This window comes from Schistocerca cancellata, chromosome 7, assembly GCF_023864275.1.
Source record: "Schistocerca cancellata isolate TAMUIC-IGC-003103 chromosome 7, iqSchCanc2.1, whole genome shotgun sequence".
Lineage (NCBI taxonomy): Eukaryota > Metazoa > Arthropoda > Insecta > Orthoptera > Acrididae > Schistocerca > Schistocerca cancellata.
Genome location: NC_064632.1, coordinates 229,401,620 through 229,424,863, shown reverse-complemented (window position 1 = coordinate 229,424,863; position 23,244 = coordinate 229,401,620).

Genomic DNA, 23,244 nt, shown 5'->3' with positions numbered 1-23,244 from the left:
AGTATGAAAGTAAACCAAACTCGGAAAGGAACCTAACTGCTGTGCAGTCTGGAATGGAAGACTTCCTTTATTAAGTGTCTTAAGTTGCTACCGCCGGCCGATGTGGCCGAGCGGTTCTAGGCGCTTCAGTCCGGTACCGCGCTGCTGCTACGGTCGAAGTTTCGAATCCTACCTCGGGCATGGATGTGTGTGATCTCCTTAGGTTAGTTAGGTTTAAGTAGTTCTAGGTCTAGGGGACTGATGACCTCAGATGTTAAGTCCCATAGTGCTTAGAGCTATTTGAACCATTCCTACTTACACCTACGATACTCAAAGAAATGCTTGAATAAATAATTAGTATGTTACCAGGATATGACATCAAGCAAATGCTAAAGTCGGAAATGAGACCACGCAGGGAACAACAAGGAATGAAATCCTAATGCTGAAAGTAACGATACCGAGGGTAAACTACACAGCTGTGCAAGATCAGCCAACCTTCAGGTGATGAACAGATATATTCCTCGGAAAGCAACTTGAGTATCGTCTGATAGCAGAACAGGAAACCAAATAGACCATGTCCTGGTGAACCAAAGGTAACAAAGCAGTGTTTGAATGTGCAAATCATTAAGGGATTCGAGGCAGACACAGAACACTATTTAGTCATGAAAGACATACGACAGCAAATAGCAGTAGAAAAGCCAAGGGAAGGAAGGAGCACAGCAGAAAGAAATATTAAAGTAGAGAAAGTGAAGGATAATGCCAAGGCAGAGGAGTCTGTCATTAAGCTTCGAAACAGATTTGAGGTACTCTAACATTCTGCGTGGTGTCTGTTTGTTCTAAGTCGTGTCTCCCTACCACTTTCGCACAACTACGCTCTGAGCGTGTTTTTTAGGGAATTGATTAGTTTGAACCTGGGACCTGTTGCTGGTAAGGAGACGCCAGACCACACATGACATGTAGAGTTCAGAAGAGTTCAGTGAGACTAGCGTTGATATAATCAAATACTTAATTAATTCAGCATCAGCTCCACTGCACTCCCTGTAAAAGAATCTTAATACTAACTAAATTTAGTGGAGGGGGTTCAAGGCTTTCCTATTTTTAGTTAGCTGGTAATATAACGTCGAAAAAGCAGTTAAGTTTACCATTGGAAATTTTATTCTACTCACAAAACATTGTTTATGAATTGCACTATTGATAAAAGGAAATATTTTAATACAGGATGATAAAAACCAGCTGCGTTCAACAAAAATGTGAACGAATATTCCCTGAATGGGTTTCCAAGTTCTATAATGGATCGAAGGATGATCTATGCCATATCACATCTATAATCTAGGTTTAAATTAAGCTTCACAAAAGAGAAAACTATAAAAATGGTCTAAAGTGACCCTCAATTATCTTTAATTACTTGTCTAACTTGTCGTAAATTACAGTGGCCGATGTGGCTTCTCAATAATTATATAACAGACAAATCATCACGTTTCAGATTTTAACTTCACATAGCAAATGTGAATACCATGAGCTTTAATTGACGATCGACACTAGTATTACGCAGAAAGTGGATGTAACAGATGAGACTTCTGCAGTTCTGAGTCAAGCATTGTGCGCTCAAAAATGCGCCATCGCGTGCGTTCATTACCATGTCGGTGTTTAGGCAGCGTCAGGGGGCGGCGGGCGGCGCAGCTCCTCACATCTCGCCGTCTCGGAAGCAACTCTCTCCTAACTTCTCCTTAGTACAATTTACCGAAGTTGGTTTAAAAAAAGCTATCTGCCCGTGTTTTCAACTGACAAATCAGTGTCTCAATGTTAACCTTAAGCTCCGCCTACAAAATTCTGTCTATCCAATGAGAAATGTTATACTTTTCGTGGTGGGGCAGTGTTTTTAACGTTTGCAACGTAACAGAGATGCGAAAAAGTCTTACGCTAAGACTTGCAGCTGGTGTGGCCCTTTTAGTGTTATTGTAAGATCTATTCTGTTCTTCTGGAGGGCTCTATCTGTGAACATGGGCTGGGGGGTCGTTTTGGCGGTTGGCCAGCGATGTGGGTGTCCATCCCTTATCGTAGGGCCTTCTAGCTTAACACGGTTCTGGTCTCGGCTTCTGTTCTCGTTTCTTCCCTCGGAACTGCGTCTGTTTCACGGTGGGAAGGTATAACATGCATTTAGGCGTTCTTGTGTTTGTCTGTGGTATTCCATTTACTCACTCGTTGATCGTATTACTTTGGCTAATTTAATGTCAGGATTTATTTGGAGCTATGTGACATACTGTCGGATTTGCTTCTCATGTCAGGGTTTTCATGGAAGGTGTTGGATTTGCCTGACATCTTACAGTACTAGCAACGGAAGACCAGTTGTAAATCATAAAAACAAATAAAATCAAATGTGTAAGAGTTAAATGATCAAGACAAATAAAAGTAAATGTGGAAGAGTTATCTGCAGAAATGTCCAGAAATAGAAAAGGAAGGAAGAAAAATGCATGATTCTCAGAAGAATATGAGCCAACAGAAAAAAAATGGAAGTACTGAAAGAAAAACATGTACAGGAATATTTTAACGAAAACAAAGTAGCATATGTAAAAGCCAATAGAGGTGCTAAAACTTCTCTCAGAAAAAAAGAGAAAATGTGTATAGTCCAATTAAAAGGAAAGAATAGGTTAAAATTCTAGGGAATGTAAGAGATTACGTCAGTTGGGTTCTTTACAAATGGGTATATACCACGGATATGGACATTAAACATGAAAGTCTCAATACACATCTGGAAACAACAAAATGTATGGATATTTGGAAGGAATATTTTGAGGAGTTTCTAAATGGTGAAGATGGAGTACCGAAATGAAGGAATAACATAAATTTTAGAGCGTAGATCGCTTAGATGGACCACTGACAGCGAAAGATGCAGCAGACTCAATCAAAATACTCAAAATAACAGAAACTACATGGAGGTGTGAAATAAAAGACGAATTGCTTAAATAGGGAGAAGATACAATTGCAAAATAATTACACAAACTCGTGACCAACATTTGAAACGAAGAAAGAACGCCAAATTAACAAGAATGTAGGACTCAAAAGAGGTGTCTAAGTAACTGGCACAGCATAAGAAGTGTTCTCACAGAGTCCTCAGACAATTTTGGAACCATGTTTAAAAGGGGTAAAAGATGGGAAACAAGCGAGAAGTATGAAGAGTCGATTCACCAATACTCAGATATTTGCATTAAAAGAAACCATATTGAAATATTTGGAATACAACAAAACGATGGCCATATTGTTTGCTGATTGTAAAATAGCCTTCGACAGCGTCTACAAATAAACTTGCAGAAGTTTCGACCACCAAAGTAGATTAACACTCTTGTAAAAGCTACAATTGGAGGGCTAGAAAGTAGTAGTGGAAGTGGATGGAGAATATTCCAGGGCTTTTGATATAAAAACAACAGTCACTCAAGGATGTAATACAACCACTCTTAACAACATTATAAAACAAGAATCACTGGATGCAGCGAACGAAGCAAAAGAGACAATTAGCTTATGAGTAAAAATGAGTGTACTGACGTTTGCAGATGATATAGAACTAACCGCTGAGAATATGTATGATCTGAAATTACAAGAAAGAAATCTATTTAAAATAGCAAAGTTAGCTGTGTTAGAGGTAGAATAACGAGAAAACAAAACTCTTGAGAGCAGAAAGAAGTAGAAGGCAAAAAGGAGGAAAACTCAGCAGGTTGATAGTTAAATATTTGAAGAAGTAGACGAGTTTAAATATCAGTGGGTTGAAGTAAACATCATAAATGATAAGAAACGACAAATAGAAGGGAGGATCTAATCGACATCTCGAGTCTCAAATTCACTCAAAAAATTACTGTTACCCTAAATATTTTCAAGAGGAACCAAAGTAATGATAATTAAAAGTATGAGTAGACCATTATTACTAAAGTCTGCGAGGGAGAAGAACGGCGAAAAAGAAATTTCATGGAGTTCATGGAGATATACACCATAATGAACCAGATATTGTTGCGGAAACCACGATAAGGAGAGTGAGATGGATCGGACATATCAATAGAAGCGAGGGGGAGACAGAATTTTCAGAGAAGAAACCCAAAGAGGTATGACCTGGAGAGGCCCGGTGGCCAAGGATATGCAGATACTTGGAGCAATAGAAGAAGATGCCAACGACAGAATTCTGTAGAGGAGGTTATCTGACGTGGCCAAGAAGCAGCTGTGGCTTATACGCCAGGCGAGCGTGTAAGTAAGAGAAAGGATATTAATCATGTTGGCAGCAGTTCTTGATTTGTGTCCTGGAATGATTACTTTGTCTTCTTTGAATTAAGAATGTCGGAAAACAGTATTGTGTCTTGCCTCTGGTGTACTATACATACGACCAGAATACGATTGGATCTTCTGCCAGATGTGGAGACAGAGTTTCCTTGTAGAAACTATTAAGAAAATCTCGCATTGAAGTCGCTGCTAAGTTCCGATTGTTAATAAGAAACCGCCAATGTATGAGATTTTGTGTCCTTTTAAATTTACAAAGCACGCAGCTACATCAAAGTAAATCACTTCTTGTTAGAAGGTCTTAAAACAGTTCACAAAAAATACCATGCTCTGCTGTGCTGGGGCACTGACTGAAGCTGCCACCTAAACTGAGACGTCTTACAGTCGTAGCTGCCTGCTTCAAACAAAAACAAATCACTGTCGTGATACAGAAGGGAACTACACACAGTTATTAAAACGCAGGACTTCGAGTGGTAAAAAGACAAACAAGCAAGTTATTTAAGAAATCAAGCAGAAAGGCGCACAGGTAAATCAAAATCAGTCATAAGGCTATTGCTAACGACTGACGATTTTTTCTCGCGAGAAAAAATTCACAACTGTACAAGACACTCTCCTATCACATAGGCACCGAATAAAGTCTACCATGTTTAATTGGTTGCAGTGGGTGAGAAGAAGGTTCGATAGTTTTTCAACTCGTATTTGTGTATCACAGTAACAGGGTCACTCTAGAGTTCTTGGGCCAAACTTCTGTAGATTTTTCGCGATACTATTAGGAACAGTTTGGTAGTGACAAGCACTCCAAATTGCTCACAAATGTTTGTGTCTGCAACCTACTGTTTATAAATTTAGGTGAGAGTACGTGAATATATGAACTAAACCAAATTCCCTTCTCATTTGGTTAAATGTTCTTCGAGAGTTTGTTTGCCACATTGAGACGAAGGTCTCATCCATCCTTCTGCATGCGTTATTCTCGCTTTAGCTCGTCGACACGATCACTTATTATCTCTTGGAATCCATCAACAGCTTCCTTGCTCCAGCAATTTTTTTTTCACGACCTCGAATACAATTAATAATTTACCACGATACCGGATTCATTTAATTCCATATACCGTGTAATTACGCATTATCATCACAATTTTAAAACTTATGTCATTGGTCTATCTACCACGAATTCGCCTGCCTTTCCCCGCTTTAATTGCAGTTCCACTATAGTAGTAACTATGGCTTCTACTTTGATCTTTTCACAACTCGTTTCGCCTGTTCTCTTCAGTCACGTAATGCTTCCACTGTACATCCCACCATCACTCGCCGAGAAACCGTCGGTTATCCAGTGGCTTTTGGTTTTGAAATTCAACTCTCACTGCTATACCTTAAAATCGTAATGCACACTGAAAATTATTTCTATGTTCACTTAAAATTGCTTTGGAATCCTGCAGATGGCGTAGAACTGGAATCATCTCCTCCGTGGATGGAGGTGTAGCAGCGCTTTATGATCAGAGCAGTGCGTGGGGGGGGGGGGGGGGGAGTAGCGCAGGTGAAACAAACCACTGCTGCTGAATGCGTTTGATACATTGGCGCTCCAAGCGGCGCGGAGCGGTACAGAACGGCACAAAGTGGCTCTGAGAGAAATGAACATGTCTGTTTTGTTTCTAAAAGCGGTGACCACAGAGTCCAGGTGGCACTGGCTACGTCCAGGCAACGCTGGCAGCGTTCGACTGTCGCTGTGGATGGCAAAGTCAGTACTGTTGCTAGCTTTTGCGTTTATTTTGTTGTAGTGTCCAGAAAATGGCATCACCATAAGTCCTGATCGTAGGTATTTGTAGTTGGCGTCCTTTATGGAACCAGCGAAACAAGTATCATCACAAGTGATTTATTTGGGACAAGTTATCTGATGAAGTATCAGCAGCTTTACAAACTACAGACACAGCATACATTTCGTTAATCTCTTATTTCTTTCATTGTCTCAAAACGATAGGCAATAAAAATGTAGAAATAAAAAAGCTCACAAACACATGAAAATCATGTTTTATTGTGTGAAGTGAAGTTTTCAAATCAATCTCATTTGGATAACTTAGTTGTAATCTCTGTTAAACTTTCGCCCTATCTGATAAGTGCCTTTTAAAGAATGCTAGATTTCTGCTGATGTTGCTCATCGAGACTAATGGATCTTTCTAGTTCAGTGACCGTACTGTGGAGAACATGCACATTTCACAGTATCGTCAGCAAACTCTGGTAAAGTTTTTATTGGCTTCCAAAATATGCTCCACTTAGCGTTCATTATCCTAAAGCACATTACCTTAATCGTCATGGTCTAGAAAAGCGTTTGTCGATCTATTTTCTTTGTCTGGATCTAAAACCCAACGACAGCAAGAGTTGATAAAATGTCTCAGCAGTGGATATGCCTTATCTCTAACAAATACAAAAGGCAACAAACCTGATGAAGAAAGCGGTCGTTCCCTTTCAATGCAACAATCCCACAAATTTGCCCTAAGCGAGTTAGGGACATCAAGGTAAATAAATCTACATGTTGATGCCCGGACTCGGGTTTGTACCGTTATCCTCCCAAATGCCAGTCCAGTGTGCTAACCATTTAAAAAAACATTTCAATATGTCAACTACATTTGGTACGCAACAATATAAGAACTACAGTGCACGAAACGCAAATTCATAGCGACCTCTATTTTACATTGCTAACTATCCGATTTTCTTAAAGTAGCCTGCTTAATGTTGAATTTTCACGATAAGTATGACGATTAACTCAATATTAACCAGGGCATCATTAGGGGACGAATAATACTAGGAGATGCGCGAGTATCGATGTTTTTCCTGAGTAGTTTCTTTAACCTTGGGATGCTACACTTATTTCCTTCGATGGGTCTGCTGCACTGGGGTACAGGAGTACCCAAATAAAAAGACTTTATAATGTTTAAATTTTTTATTTCAAAATAGTATGATAAACACTTAAATGATACTTAATAAAGAAAGAAAATATGCCCAGAGAGAACAAATTACTTTACTGAAGACATGAAGCACACACCTCTCTTTGACTGTCCAAAATGTGGTGGTAAATTCCTATGGGACCAAACTGCTGAGCTCATCATTCCCTAGGCTTAGGCACTATTTAATCTAACTTTACCTCACTTAAGCTAAGGACAGCATACACACCCATGCCCGAGGGAGGACTCGAGCCTCCCACAGGTGTAGCCGGGCGAACCGTGGCAAGGTACCGGAGACCCCGCGGCTACCCCGGGCGGCGACGGTCGGAACAAATAAATTTTTTTACAAATAGCACATTTAACTGTGGATTTTCGGTCTCGAGCAATAGGGCGGAAAATACAACAACCTGTTGTGGGTTCTGGAAACCCTTGAGCTCCTTCTTCCTTTGGCAGATCTAAAACACGACCGATAGTTTGATGGAGTTCCCTTATTAAAGTTGGTTTTTCCAAACGTCTTCGCACGTGTGGTTGCATCATATAAACAGTCAAAATCTTTAACTAAGATTTTCTGTTCAGAAATATTTCCTTATAATCTGCTGAGCTCCCTCTCAACAGTAACATAGAGCTGCATCCAGAAACTATTACTAACATACAAAATAGGTAGAGAGCCCAGCGACGAGTTTTCCTAACACGAAAATACGAATGACATAACTGACATAACTGGTCTAGCGTGTCAACACCTCGTTTGGTAGAGTTATAAAACTGAATAATTTCCGGGAGTTCTATTCTATTTGATTCATCCCTCTCTACATGCATATTTGACAGCATAATAACATTCTTTTTCTTTTGTTTTGGAAGTATTAGGTTCAAGATATTTTAGTTCCCTCCATTTATGTTTTTGAAGCCATTCGTTATCTTTCTCTTCTTGTTGTTCATTAAGAAGGTTCTTCCTCTGAGACCCAGCCGATGATTTGACCTTGACCTGGTCCAATCTCTCGTTATAGTTTCCACTTCTTGAACTGGTATGTCATAAAATTCAGTGGTCGAAACATCTTCCACTTGATCCAGCCTCGATGCTTGGGTATTTGATGTAACAGAAAGTTCCTTAGTTTTTGTTAACAGGATAAGCTGACCACTAAAACAGAACATCACAGGATTTGGCTCTCTCTCCTTGAAGCTGAGGAATGATGGAGGAATCTCTCTTTTGCTTTATTTTTTCAGCGCACCAACTACAGTAATTTTCTTCGCTAACTGGCTGTTCGCTGTTTCTAGGGATGTAATCAGATTGTCCACAGTTAAGTTTCTGTTCATGCCATGAAAAGAGGAAGTGAGTATTTCACAATAATACCGAGCCACAGATATATTATCTGGTGTAGGTTCCTTACCTGTGTACACTTCTGCATCGCCCACATAAAATGATATTGCATCGCAACATAGCGCTATCTTGATCCCGTACCTGTCTGGTTTCTACGTAATATAGATTTTAAATGGACACTGGGCTCTAAACCTAACTGACTGTTCGTCTATTGTAGTGTATTCGGGAGGTACGTAGTTCTTTGATTGTTTTTTCGGAGCTCTCAAATACTTCCAGAAAGGAAGCCAATTTGTTACTCAGTCTTCTCTGCATTCGAGCGTCTTTGTTACCAAATCTGAGACTATTTACAGAGAACCTGAAACGCGCTTAATGCAAGATTGACGAAAAATTCCTGATCCGCCATTTTGGCCAAAAAACTCTTTTGTAAAGACACTTCCCGTTTGCATTACTCCAGCGTAGTACATCAATCCTATAAGAGCTTGGATTTAAATATAATCAGTATTTTCGTTGTATGAAGGCTTATTGACTTTAGGAACTGCATTACTGTAATTTTATTGCATTTATATATCTAAGCTTGAGTTTATTTGCTAGTGATCTAAATTTTCTTTTGTAAAGCACGGCTTCCTAGCATCTAGTGCGCCCTTTACATGTCTTGCTTCGTTTTTGCTCCCTGGTAGCCGCACTAAAAGATTACTTTTAGGAGACGGATGAAGAACTCCTCTTCTACTGCTCCACTTGAATTTATTTTTCTCTTAGAGTTTATTTGGAACCTTTACGATATATCTTCAATGAATCGGAACTCTGAAAATCCTCTGGTGGAATATCTTTATCAAGATCGGAAGCTGGTGCAGCTGGACACTGAATTTGACATGGAAGAGCGTCTGATTGTTATTCTTCATTTTCAGGTTCCTCCACGTTTTTGAAATCTGGAATGACACAATTTTCTTCATAGTTTCAGAATAAAGCCTTCAGAATCAGAAGAGTATACGATGCATTTCAATTTTATCCTGCTGGTTTGTCAAAAATCTGTTTTCGAAATTTCGTTTTCTTTCACATATTAAAAGTCAATCTACCGATAATTTTCGATTAACCACTGTTCATAAGCAGCATTCTTATAGTTTCTTTGTTTAAGATAAGTATAAGCGTACCATACTTGACATCATACGGATATGAAGAATGTTAGTCTTGAAATGTCTTAGACCGATAATGCTACACTGGGGTACATCTGTACCCCAAACGTTAAATAACGTGAAAACGATAAACAGTGTTGTCTCTTTGTAAGTAACATCCATACTGACTAGTTAAGCCATGAAACCGCTGGGAAGCAGACAACTGCAGTGCTATCTGTTGGCCATCAGCTACACTTTTTGGAAGCTCTCGGTTACAGGTGTCCCCTTAGTAGCCATCCAGGGTTAAAATCGTTTGATAAATAATGAAAATAGACCGGTTTGTGCGTATGCCGCACTTCCAGTCAAGGGAGGCTGCCTGCTGCCGTGCCGTTTCCTAGCCCCACCACACCTGGGCACTAAGCAGCGCTGCGGCCACGGGTCCACTGTACTCCGGGACAAATTCGTGCCAGTGAAGTGAGGTGTATACACCAGTCTTATCGAATCAGTGGAGTAAGATGGGTAGACGACGTCATGCGACAGAATGGCAGGAGCTATAGGGTCTGAGCATGCACATGATCACACCGTGAATGAAGTCCAAGTTGTTAGTGTATGAACGCAGACAGTTCAATGTGCCTGCAGAGTATGGTACACCACACACACCTAACTGACAAGGATCGTACACAAGTTGAAAGTATCCTGTTGGCGATCTGATATTCGAGCACAACATTCAACATTTAGCACTCTCACTGCTTATTTCTCACTAAAGCTTCGATAAAATTTTTTTGCTTATTCATAGACATAATCATATGTTTATGACACAGTCATAGCCGGTTTCGGCCATACAATGACCATCTTCAGATGCTAAAACAATGCAAAAGAAAATTTAAATTAAAACCTAAAAGTAAGTGGAATATTTAACCACGCTTCTTAGTGATCTAACTGAATTTGTGCGAAATACCTATAGTTCATACCTAAAGGCGGCATATACTGAGCACAGGTTCATGCGTTGTCAAACTAGCTATAAAATGTAAAACACTGGTCTTATATAGACATACAAAAATTGTTATATATTGTTCACGCTCTTTGCGCTTGATGCGCGCGTCCTCTATAAGACATACATACGTGCTTCGCTGAGGATGGAGCCTTCCGGCGGTGGAGTATTGCAGTGTCTAGTGGGCGCCGCAGTAGATGTGAACAACCTCAGCTGCGGAGGAGCGTGCCATCCACCTGCAGCAGAGCACTACACTCGTCGTCCTGCCAGTGTCGTCCCTGTCGTACCAATGGACAGCGGCATAAACAGGCAATAGCCGGAAATACAGCGCTATCGGGCGTCAGAAATACACTCTACAAGTGCTACTACGATTTAAAAAAAAATGTGTGTGAAATCTTATGCTTACACACTACTGTACCTAAATTATCCCAAGGACAAACACACACACCCATGCCCGAGGGAGGACTCGAACCTCCGCCAGGACCAGCCGCACACTCCATGACTGCAGCGCCTTAGACTGCCCGGCTAATCCCACGCGGCTACTATTTTCATCTATAGCAATATTTTCTCCTTGTTCTGAAATGTTCTTTTACTGATTTAATGATCCTTTCTGTAATCTTAAATTTTATATACATTTGACCTAAATATTGATAGTAAATTTGTATATTTTATGCTTTTGAAAAATTAAGACTATTTTATAGAGGACGCGCGCATATAGCGCAAAGAGCGTGAACAATATCTAACAAATTTTGTGTGTCTATATAAGACCAGTGTTTTACATTTTATAGCTACTTTGACAACGCATGAACCTGTGTTCAGTGCATGCCGCCTTTAGGTATGAACTATATGTATTTCGCATAAATTCAGTTAGATCACTAATAAGCGTGGTTAAATATTTCACTTATTTTTAGGTTTCAATATAAATTTTCTTTTGTATTGCTTTAGCATCTGAAGATGGTCATTGTATGGCCGAAACAGGTTATGACTATGTCATAAACATGTGATTGTGTCTATGTATAAACAAAAAAAGTTTTATAAAAGAATCGATCAGGCACTCCATAGACAAAATGTCGTTTTTTCTAAAACTTCCGTGTCTGCTATCCGTAATAGAATACAGTTTCTGTCAAATTTCCTGATTTAGGCCTGACACGTGTATTTTCAATACTAACGTGCACAACAGGTAACACAGGGATGCAAAAATGAAATGGAACCTTGGTGTAAGAGGCAGAGTTTCATTCCTTACACACCAAGTTTTAATTTCGTTATGGAAATTAATTACGTCCTTCGCTGAAAAGGTATTAATAACAGGAGAGCATCAGTCAACAGAAATAGCAATTAATCTCATGAGACAGAAAGTTTGCCTAGTTTTAACCTCAATTATATCAAGGTAATTTCCCATATCGTTGAACAAAACACAACATATAACAGAATATTGGTGCAAATAATCATAGTTCCTGTAGATCAGTTGCAGTTATTACGTTATATTGGAAATACCAGGAGTGATGGGGAATAATCTGAGAATAAGAGAACAAAAAAAGGAATTTTTCAAACGTGACTACACCACACACACACACACACACACACACACACACACACAAAATAAAAGTAGGAAAATAATTCTTACCCCATTAGATGTATGGCTATGAGTTTCTTGAAACATGTTAAGTATTTTAAAATTCGTTTTTTGCACAAATGGAGAAAAGTTAACTAGACAAATGATATTCATGTAAAGTCAAGTTCTGACTCTTATTCACCGAATGAATCGCTTTAGGTGGTCATTGACGAAATAGGAACATGTGCACCCCTCTCCAGAGATATTTTTGTGGTATCAGTGTTCGGTACCTCACTTGTTAGGGGTTGCAGTTATCGACCGCGGTCCGTATTAGTATCGTTGCACCCACGAGTCACGACCAGCGCCGCTAGCGCCTATCCGCGGCTTGTATCAAGTATCTGTCGAGCTCTCGTCCACTCTTGCTCGGGACGTCAAGTAGTAAAGTAGCACAGCCTCCAGCTGATAGGAAGCAACCTCTAACAAGGCGCTTCGTAACGTATGGCCTAAGTGAGGCCTCAATAGCTACCTGTTTATAATTGTATGTATGCAGCGAAGAAGAATCCTGTACGACGAGTTAAGTACAATATATATTATTTTTTTACCAACGACTTCTAATTCCTTTAATCGTTGCAGATCCAGACCATACAGCCAGCAACTTATCGACGTTACTGACAAGTCTGCTGTGATTTATATGTTTCTACACTCCTGGAAATGGAAAAAAGAACACATTGACACCGGCGTGTCAGACCCACCATACTTGCTCCGGACACTGCGAGAGGGCTGTACAAGCAATGATCACACGCACGGCACAGCGGACACACCAGGAACCGCGGTGTTGGCCGTCGAATGGCGCTAGCTGCGCAGCATTTGTGCACCGCCGCCGTCAGTGTCAGCCAGTTTGCCGTGGCATACGGAGCTCCATCGCAGTCTTTAACACTGGTAGCATGCCGCGACAGCGTGAACGTGAACCGTATGTGCAGTTGACGGACTTTGAGCGAGGGCGTATAGTGGGCATGCGGGAGGCCGGGCGGACGTACCACCGAATTGCTCAACACGTGGGGCGTGAGGTCTCCACAGTACATCGATGTTGTCGCCAGTGGTCGGCGGAAGGTGCACGTGCCCGTCGACCTGGGACCGGACCGCAGCGACGCACGGATGCACGCCAAGACCGTAGGATCCTACGCAGTGCCGTAGGGGACCGCACCGCCACTTCCCAGCAAATTAGGGACACTGTTGCTCCTGGGGTATCGGCGAGGACCATTCGCAACCGTCTCCATGAAGCTGGGCTACGGTCCCGCACACCGTTAGGCCGTCTTCCGCTCACGCCCCAACATCGTGCAGCCCGCCTCCAGTGGTGTCGCGACAGGCGTGAATGGAGGGACGAATGGAGACGTGTCGTCTTCAGCGATGAGAGTCGCTTCTGCCTTGGTGCCAATGATGGTCGTATGCGTGTTTGGCGCCGTGCAGGTGAGCGCCACAATCAGGACTGCATACGACCGAGGCACACAGGGCCAACACCCGGCATCATGGTGTGGGGAGCGATCTCCTACACTGGCCGTACACCACTGGTGATCGTCGAGGGGACACTGAATAGTGCACGGTACATCCAAACCGTCATCGAACCCATCGTTCTGCCATTCCTAGACCGGCAAGGGAACTTGCTGTTCCAACAGGACAATGCACGTCCGCATGTATCCCGTGCCACCCAACGTGCTCTAGAAGGTGTAAGTCAACTACCCTGGCCAGCAAGATCTCCGGATCTGTCCCCCATTGAGCATGTTTGGGACTGGATGAAGCGTCGTCCCACGCGGTCTGCACGTCCAGCACGAACGCTGGTCCAACTGAGGCGCCAGGTGGAAATGGCATGGCAAGCCGTTCCACAGGACTACATCCAGCATCTCTACGATCGTCTCCACGGGAGAATAGCAGCCTGCATTGCTGCGAAAGGTGGATATACACTGTACTAGTGCCGACATTGTGCATGCTCTGTTGCCTGTGTCTATGTGCCTGTGGTTCTGTCAGTGTAATCATGTGATGTATCTAACCCCAGGAATGTGTCAATAAAGTTTCCCCTTCCTGGGACAATGAATTCACGGTGTTCTTATTTCAATTTCCAGGAGTGTATTTAGCATTGGCCCCCAGTCAACATTGGCGACGACTCGTTCGTCATAATCATAACAATTTCACATGCAAAAAAGCAATGACGGTGCCAGAATTCACCACTGAGTTTCATTATCTCTGTTCCCAATTAGCACAAGGAACAGGAAACATTAGGTGGCAGCCTAAGTTTGATTTAGTTGAGCTCACATGTGGTGACGAAGAGGAAATATAATCTTTCGAGAGAATTCACAAGATTTAACTTCAATCTCACAAAATTCGTTATTAAATAGGCCCTGAAGGCAAACAAAGCTGGAATTTTCTGGGGTGACATAGATCTGATTAACGACACGAGAAACGTTCTTGAGCAAAGACACGTGTTTTAACATGGTACAATACAAACAAATTTAGAAAGCAGTCAGAGGATCTAACACTATAAATATTACGGCATGAGTTGCATAACACCTGTAGGTGTATAACCGGATCCAACGGAAAAACATCGGCATTGTGCAGCTTCTATAGACAAGACCAAGTGCTTCAATAGAACAGATGATTGTCACACGAAATTAATAGCTCACACTGAATTTAGCCTTGAGATAAATTTAGATAATCAGGGTCAAAATGTTCTCCTACTTGCCATAGTGACTGTGTAAATCAGAATTAAGGGACCCCAAGTAGATAACATTTTCTGTACTTGCAGAATATTGAAAAAGACGCAATAAATTTCCCATGACATTGTACACTTCAGATGAAAATATTAAACATAAACAACGCTCATACAAGTGCTTGCTAAAACAGAACATGACGTAACATATCAACATCCTCAGGGCAGCAAACAAATGCCTTGTTACAGTAAACGTTTGCTATAATAACTAACTGACCTGATCACGCATGAGGGAAGTACTTAGTTGTCACAGCGCTGTGGAGCGGGGTTGGCTCAAGCCCCCACATACCCGACCTGTGCTGGGCTGCCGGTTCGCTGAAATGTTGTGGCCGGTTGCATTGCCTGTCAGGCGCCACAGGCCTTGGAAGTTACAGCAGGTTGATCGCAAGTTGCCTGAGCATTTCTAGTGCGATGAATTTGCATATCCTGTCTGCGGCTGCAACTACGCAACACGGACATTCTGCTTTGTTCAGAGTGGGGCAAGTTCTATTATCTAACTCTCCGAATGATGTCAGCCAATCAGGAGAGCCATCAGTACAGGCGCTGTAGCCTGAACTTCTGACCAATGAGTGGCGACGCAGCATATACAGTGTACAAATTTCTGCCCAGTTAAGGTGCGTACTTAAAATGATGAGGACTTCTTGGTCGTCACTGTAGTGATAGTCGTGAATCATCCTCTCCAAGCTGTAGCTTTCTGGGAGCAGAGAGAAATGGAAGTTACTCGAGGAGATGGTGCGGAGACGTGTGGCCGAGGGGCCACATAAACATAGAGCGGTACCTGGCCACAGCTGAATCGAGCAAGTTCCGCTTTTTAGGTCTAATGCTGCATTTACTCTGAGCATCTCAAAATTTGCAAGATCAGTTCAGAAACTGCTGTTAATTTTTCAGTTAGCTTATATGGATATTGGATATCGTTTTAACTTGTGTTTGTTCGCTGCGAAGACTTTAGGAGAACAGTCTGTCCCAAGTGAGCTTCGCTCAGAGAATCATTTATGGCATCCATGAGCACGTCAGTATGGATGGCAAGTGGGATTTGTTTTGTCAGATATTTGTCGGAACAATTTGTATCTTATTTGAGCGTCAAAAAATTAATTGTTAGTCGATTCACTCCGAGGAAACATTTATCTAATTATAATTAAATTTGAAGAAAATATTCTCTGGCTTAAAGGAATTAGTTTGAATTCGCCTTTCTATAATCCTACAGCAAATCGTGCCAGGTTCTCCTCAAATAACAAATATGACAGATTTCTTCTACATAACTAAGTTGTGAACTCACTTTTGCGGTGTTCCATTGTAAAGCAGGAGCCCCTACACAGAACAATATATGAGTGGCAGTAGCTTTATTTAATGTTAGACGACAAACGGTTTGTGAGCATTCCTCTCATTTATATGACCTTTTAAGAGTTTTGGAATCACAGAGCATTTTAAATTACTGTGATTAGCAAATTCCTGGGTTAAGCCAATACAAAGCTTAGCAAATCGTTTGTGTGCTGAGCATGTAATTGTGGCGGACAGATAGCACTCTACGCTGCCGAAACCCAGCACGTTATGCGCTCAAAGCAACATCCTAACAAGCATCTTATTTCAACACAACGGTCTCTGGCCGACATCTACATCTACATACACACTCCGCAATCCACCATACGGTGCGTGGCGGAGAGTACCTCGTTCCACTCCCAAACACAACGCTGGCCTGAGTGACCGTGCGGTTCTAGGCGCTACAGTCTGGAACCGCGTGACCGCTACGGTCGCAGGTTCGAATCCTGCCTAGGGCATGGATGTGTGTGATGTCCTTAGGTTAGTTAGGTTTAAGCAGTTCTAAGTTCTAGCGGACTGATGACCACAGCAGTTAAGTCCCATAGTGCTCAGAGCCATTTGAACCATTTGAACCCAAATAGAACAAGGGGAAAATGACTGCCTATATGCCTCTGTACGAGCCCTAATCTCTCTTATCATATCTTTGTGGTCTTTCCGCGAAATATAAGTTGGCGCCACTAAAATTATATTGCAGTCAGCCTCAAATGCTGGTTCTCTAAATTTCCTCAGTAGCGATTCAAGAAAAGAACGCCTCCTTTCCTCCAGAGACTCCCACCCGAGTTCCTGAAGCATTTCCGTAACACTCGCGTGATGAACAAACCTACCAGTAACAAATCTAGCAGCCCGCCTCTGAAATGCTTCTATGTCCTCCCTCAATCTGACCTGATAGGGATCTCAATAGCTCGAGCAGTACTCAAGAATAGGTCGTATTAGTATTTTATAAGCGGTCTCCTTTACAGATGAAATACATCTTCCCAAAATTCTACCAATGAACCGAAGACGACTATCCGCCTTCCCCACAACTGCCATTACATACTTGTCCCATTTCATATCGCTCTGCAGTGTTATGCCCAAATACTTAATCGAAGTGACTGTGTCAAGCGCTACACTACTAATGGAGTATTCAAACGTTATGGTATTCTTTTTCCCATTCATCTGCATTAATTTACATTTATCTACACTCCTGGAAATTGAAATAAGAACACCGTGAATTCATTGTCCCAGGAAGGGGAAACTTTATTGACACATTCCTGGGGTCAGACACATCACATGATCACACTGACAGAACCACAGGCACATAGACACAGGCAACAGAGCATGCACAAAGTCGGAACTAGTACAGTGTATATCCACCTTTCGCAGCAATGCAGGCTTCTATTCTCCCATGGAGACGATCGTAGGGATGCTGGATGTAGTCCTGTGGAACGGCTTGCCATGCCATTTCCACCTGGCGCCTCAGTAGGACCAGCGTTCGTGCTGGACGTGCAGACCGCGTGAGACGACGCTTCATCCAGTCCCAAACATGCTCAATGGGGGACAGATCCGGAGATCTTGCTGGCCAGGGTAGTTGACTTACACCTTCTAGAGCACGTTGGGTGGCACGGGATACATACGGACGTGCATTGTCCTGTTGGAACAGCAAGTTCCCTTGCCGGTCTAGGAATGGTAGAACGATGGGTTCGATGACGGTTTGGATGTACCGTGCACTATTCAGTGTCCCCTCGACGATCACCAGTGGTGTACGGCCAGTGTAGGAGATCGCTCCCCACACCATGATGCCGGGTGTTGGCCCTGTGTGCCTCGGTCGTATGCAGTCCTGATTGTGGCGCTCACCTGCACGGCGCCAAACACGCATACGACCATCATTGGCACCAAGGCAGAAGCGACTCTCATCGCTGAAGACGACACGTCTCCATTCGTCCCTCCATTCACGCCTGTCGCGACACCACTGGAGGCGGGCTGCACGATGTTGGGGCGTGAGCGGAAGACGGCCTAACGGTGTGCGGGACCGTAGCCCAGCTTCATGGAGACGGTTGCGAATGGTCCTCGCCGATACCCCAGGAGCAACAGTGTCCCTAATTTGCTGGGAAGCGGCGGTGCGGTCCCCTACGGCACTGCGTAGGTTCCTACGGTCTTGGCGTGCATCCGTGCGTCGCTGCGGTCCGGTCCCAGGTCGACGGGCACGTGCACCTTCCGCCGACCACTGGCGACAACATCGATGTACTGTGGAGACCTCACGCCCCACGTGTTGAGCAATTCGGCGGTACGTCCACCCGGCCTCCCGCATGCCCACTATACGCCCTCGCTCAAAGTCCGTCAACTGCACATACGGTTCACGTCCACGCTGTCGCGGCATGCTACCAGTGTTAAAGACTGCGATGGAGCTCCGTATGCCACGGCAAACTGGCTGACACTGACGGCGGCGGTGCACAAATGCTGCGCAGCTAGCGCCATTCGACGGCCAACACCGCGGTTCCTGGTGTGTCCGCTGTGCCGTGCGTGTGATCATTGCTTGTACAGCCCTCTCACAGTGTCCGGAGCAAGTATGGTGGGTCTGACACACCGGTGTCAATGTGTTCTTTTTTCCATTTCGAGGAGTGTATATTTAGAGTTAGCTGCCATTCTTTACACTAATCACAAATCCTGTCCAAGTCCACCTACAGTCACTCAACGACGACATCTTCCCGTACACCATAACATCATCAGCAAACAACCGCAAATTGCTATCCACCCTATCCAAAAGATCATTTATGTAGACAGAAAACAACAGCGGACCTACCACACTTCCCTGGGGCACTCCTGATGATACCCTCACCTCCCATGAACACTCCCCATCGAGGACAACGTACTGGGTTCTATTACTTAAGAAGTATTCGAGCCAGTCACATATCTAGGAACCAATTCCATATGCTCGTACCTTAGTTAGGAGTCTGCAGTGGGGCACCGAGTCAAACGCTTTCCGGAAGTCAAGGAATATGACATCTGTCTGATACTGTTCATCCATGGTTCGCAAGATATAATATGAAAAAAGGGCGAGTTGCGTTTCGCAGGCGCGATGCTTTCTAAAGCCGTAATGATGCATGGACAGAAACTTCTCTATCTCAAGGAAATTCATTATATTCGAACTGCGAATATGTTCGAGGATCCTGCAACAAACCGATGTTAAGGATATCGGTCTGTAATTTTGAGGATCCGTCCTTCTACCATTCTTATATACAGGCGGCCTTAACACAAGAACTCTCCCTGGAATGTCCTAAGGATGCTTACAGATTCTCGTTTTCTTCCATCTCAAGTTGGTAGAACTGCCATTGTTTGCTACAGTTTACAGCTAATTGCGAAAATTTCACATCTAAAACAAATCACGCATTCTTGCTTACGTAGACAAGAAGGGTACAGGCGCAAAAATATGGCCATTTCAATAAGGCATTAAAGCTCCTCTCCCTTCCAAATGTATGTCACTTTCATTAACAGACGACTTGTGGCGTCAACTGCAGATAGTGTCCACAATGAGAGTCTTCGCGGTATGAAGAGATTCTCATGCATTGTTTCTAAGTGTCGAACCTGGTCACCGAACGATCTCCATGATCTGTTGGATATATTCCATTCCCACTTTTCCTCTACGCTCTACATCTTCCTCTAGTACCATAGAAAATATTTCATGACTTATTAACGAATACCCTATCATCCTGCAGCTTCTTTTTTTCTAATTTTTCCACATATTTCTGTCCTCGCCGGTTCTGTGTAGGAGAGCCTCGTATCTTGCTTCAACAGTTCGCCTAATTTGAATCATCCTTCTATAGCACCACGTATCAGACGTTCCAAACTCCTTCCAAGTGTCACTCACAGTCCTTGTTTCACTTCCCTAAATTCTGTGCTCCAGACGTACATTCGCATAAATTTCTTCCTCAAATTAAAGCCAATATTTGACTCTAGTAGACTTCGTTTGGTCAGGAATGCGCTCTCTGCCTATGCTAATCTGCATTTCATATCTCCCTTGTTTCATCTGACGAGCGTTATTTTAATTCCAAGGCAGCCACATTTCTTCTCTTCGTCTTCTTCGTTGCCGCCAATTTCAACGAAAAGTTTATCTCTAATCTCATTTGAAATAATCCTCACAACTTTCGTCCTTCTACGTTTTAGTTAGCACTCTGCGATCAGTTGACTGTTCATTCCGCTCAGTATGTCCTGTAATTCATACCCATTTCCATTGAAGATAGCAATGTCATCAGTGAATCGTGTCAATGGTGTCCTTTAACAGTGAATTAACTCCGAGGAAACATTTATCTATCGTACTTCCGAACTTACCTATTGTTTCCGTCTTTCCTTCTTCGATGTTCAGAAAACAGCAAGTTGAAAGTCTCCATCCTTATTTAACATTCTTTTCAAATCGATGATGTCGTTCTTTATTTTCATTACTATTGTTCCTTGTTTATTCTTAAATTTATACTATTTTGCATGACTTTTCCTATTGCTTACACCTGCTTTTCTGAGAACTTTGAATATAACGCATTAGTACCCTCTTTTTCATCTTGACAACTTTTATGAAGGTGTCTCATTTTTTAAAGCCTTGCTTCCATTATCAGGACTGACGGCGGAACTGTCTCCCTGGTACCATAATACTTCCTGAAACGAAACGTCATCTAATACACTACTGGTCATTAAAATTGCTACACCACGAAGATGACGTGCAACAAACGCGAAGTTTAACCGACAGGAAGAAGATGTTGTGATATGCAAATGATTAGCTTTTCAGAGCATTCACACAAGGTTGGCGCCGGTGGCGACACGTACAACGTGCTGACATGACGAAAGTTTCCAACCGATTTCTCATACACAAACAGCAGTTGACCGGCGTTGCCTGGTGAATCGTTGTTGTGATGCATCGTGAAAGATGGAGAAATGCGTACCATCACGTTTCCGACTTTGATAAAGGTCGGATTGTAGCCTATCGCGATTGCGGTTTATCGTATCGCGACATTTCTGCTCGCTTTGGTCGAGATCCAATGGCTGTTAGCAGAATATGGAACCGGTGGGTTCAGCAGGGCAATACGGAACGGCGTGCTGGATCCCAACGGCTTCGTATCACTAGCGGTCGAGATGACAGGCATCTTATCGGCATGGCTGTAACGGATCGTGCAGCCACGTCTCGATCCCTGAGTCAACTGATGGGGAAGTTTGCAAGACAACCATGTGCACGATCAGTTCGACGACGTTTGCAGCAGCATGGATTATCAGCTCGGAGACCATGCCTGCGGTCACCCTAGACGCTACATGACAGACAGGAGGGCCTGCGATGGTGTACTCAACGACGAACCTGGGTGCATCAATGGCAAAACGTCATTTTTATCGGATGAATCCAGGTTCTGTTTATAGCATCATGATGGTCGCATCCGTGTTTGAGGACATCGCGATGAACACACATTAGAAGCGTGTATTCGTCATCGCCATACTGGCGTATCACCCGGCGTGATGGTATGGGGTGCCATTGGTTACACGTCTCGCTCACCTCTTGTTCGCATTGACGGCACTTTGAACAGTCGACGTTACATTTCAGATGTGTTACGACCCGTGACTCTACCCTTCATTCGATCCCTGCGAAACCCTACATTTTAGCAGGATAATGCACGACCGCATGTTGCAGGTCCCGTACGGGTCTTTCTGGATACAGAAAATGTTCGACTGCTGCCCTGGCCAGCACATTCCCCAGATCTCTCACGAATTGAAAAGTCTGGTCAATGGTGGCCGAGCAACTGGCTCGTCACAATACGCCAGTCACTACTCTTAATGAACTGTGTATCGTGTTGAAGCTGAATGGGGAGATGTACCTGTACACGCCATCCCAGCTCTGTTTGACTCAATGCCTAGGCGTAACAAGGCCGTTGTTATGGCCAGAGGTGGTTGTTCTGGGTACTGATTTCTCAGGATCTATGCACCCAAATTGCGTGAAAATGTAATCACATGTCACTTCTAGAACAACATATTAGTGAATGAATACCCGTTTATCTTCTGCATCTCTTCTTGGTGTAGCAATTTTAATGGTCAGTCGTGTAGAACCTCGATTTTTTTCCATTCGTCTCTATATTAATCTTGAGAGCAACATTGATGTATGAAAGGTTAACCTGACTGTACGATTGTTTTCACCCCTGCTATGTTCGAGATTGTTTGGATGACTTTTTCGGAAGTTGGATGTTGTATCTCCAGTGTCATACAGTCAACACACCAACTGAATAGTTGTTTGGTTCCCACTTCCACCAAAGATTTCAGAAATTGCGAAGGAAAGTTACATACGCTTTCTGAGTTACTTGATCACAAGGCCTCTAGATGTCTCTTATGCTGTGACTATAGTCATCTGTATCGACACTATCACAGGGTCAGACAGTTTTTCATCCTCGTAGACGCCTTCAGTGTATTCTTTCCACCAATCCGTTCTATCTCCGATGTTTAACATTGAACATCGTCTTACACTCTTTACGTTGAGAAGTTTGCGTTTAAAATCATCAAATGCTGTTTTGACTGTCCTGTATACCGAATCTGTTCTTCGACGACCATTTCTCATTCTCTTTCTGCACGTTTTTCCTGCAGCCATTTTGCCTTAGTTTTCCCACACGTCCTATTTATTACTTTTTATGTGACTCATATTGGTCCGTCCCTGTCCTTTCCTGAGAATTTTCGTATGTCCCTGTTAGGTTGATTAACTAAAGTGTGCCGGCCGAAGTGGCCGTGCGGTTAAAGGCGCTGCAGTCTGGAACCGCAAGACCGCTACGGTCGCAGGTTCGAATCCTGCATCGGGCATGGATGTTTGTGATGTACTTAGGTTAGTTAGGTTTAACTAGTTCTAAGTTCTAGGGGACTAATGACCTCAGAAGTTGAGTCCCATAGTGCTCAGAACCTTAACTAAAGTGTTTCTTCTGCTGCCAAACATTTCTTGCCAGTTACCTTTCTTGTATCATCTGTGCTTTTCCAATTTAAATATGTTCAAATCTCTTCGTCTCAACTCCTCGATGTGGTATTCACTATCGAGGAT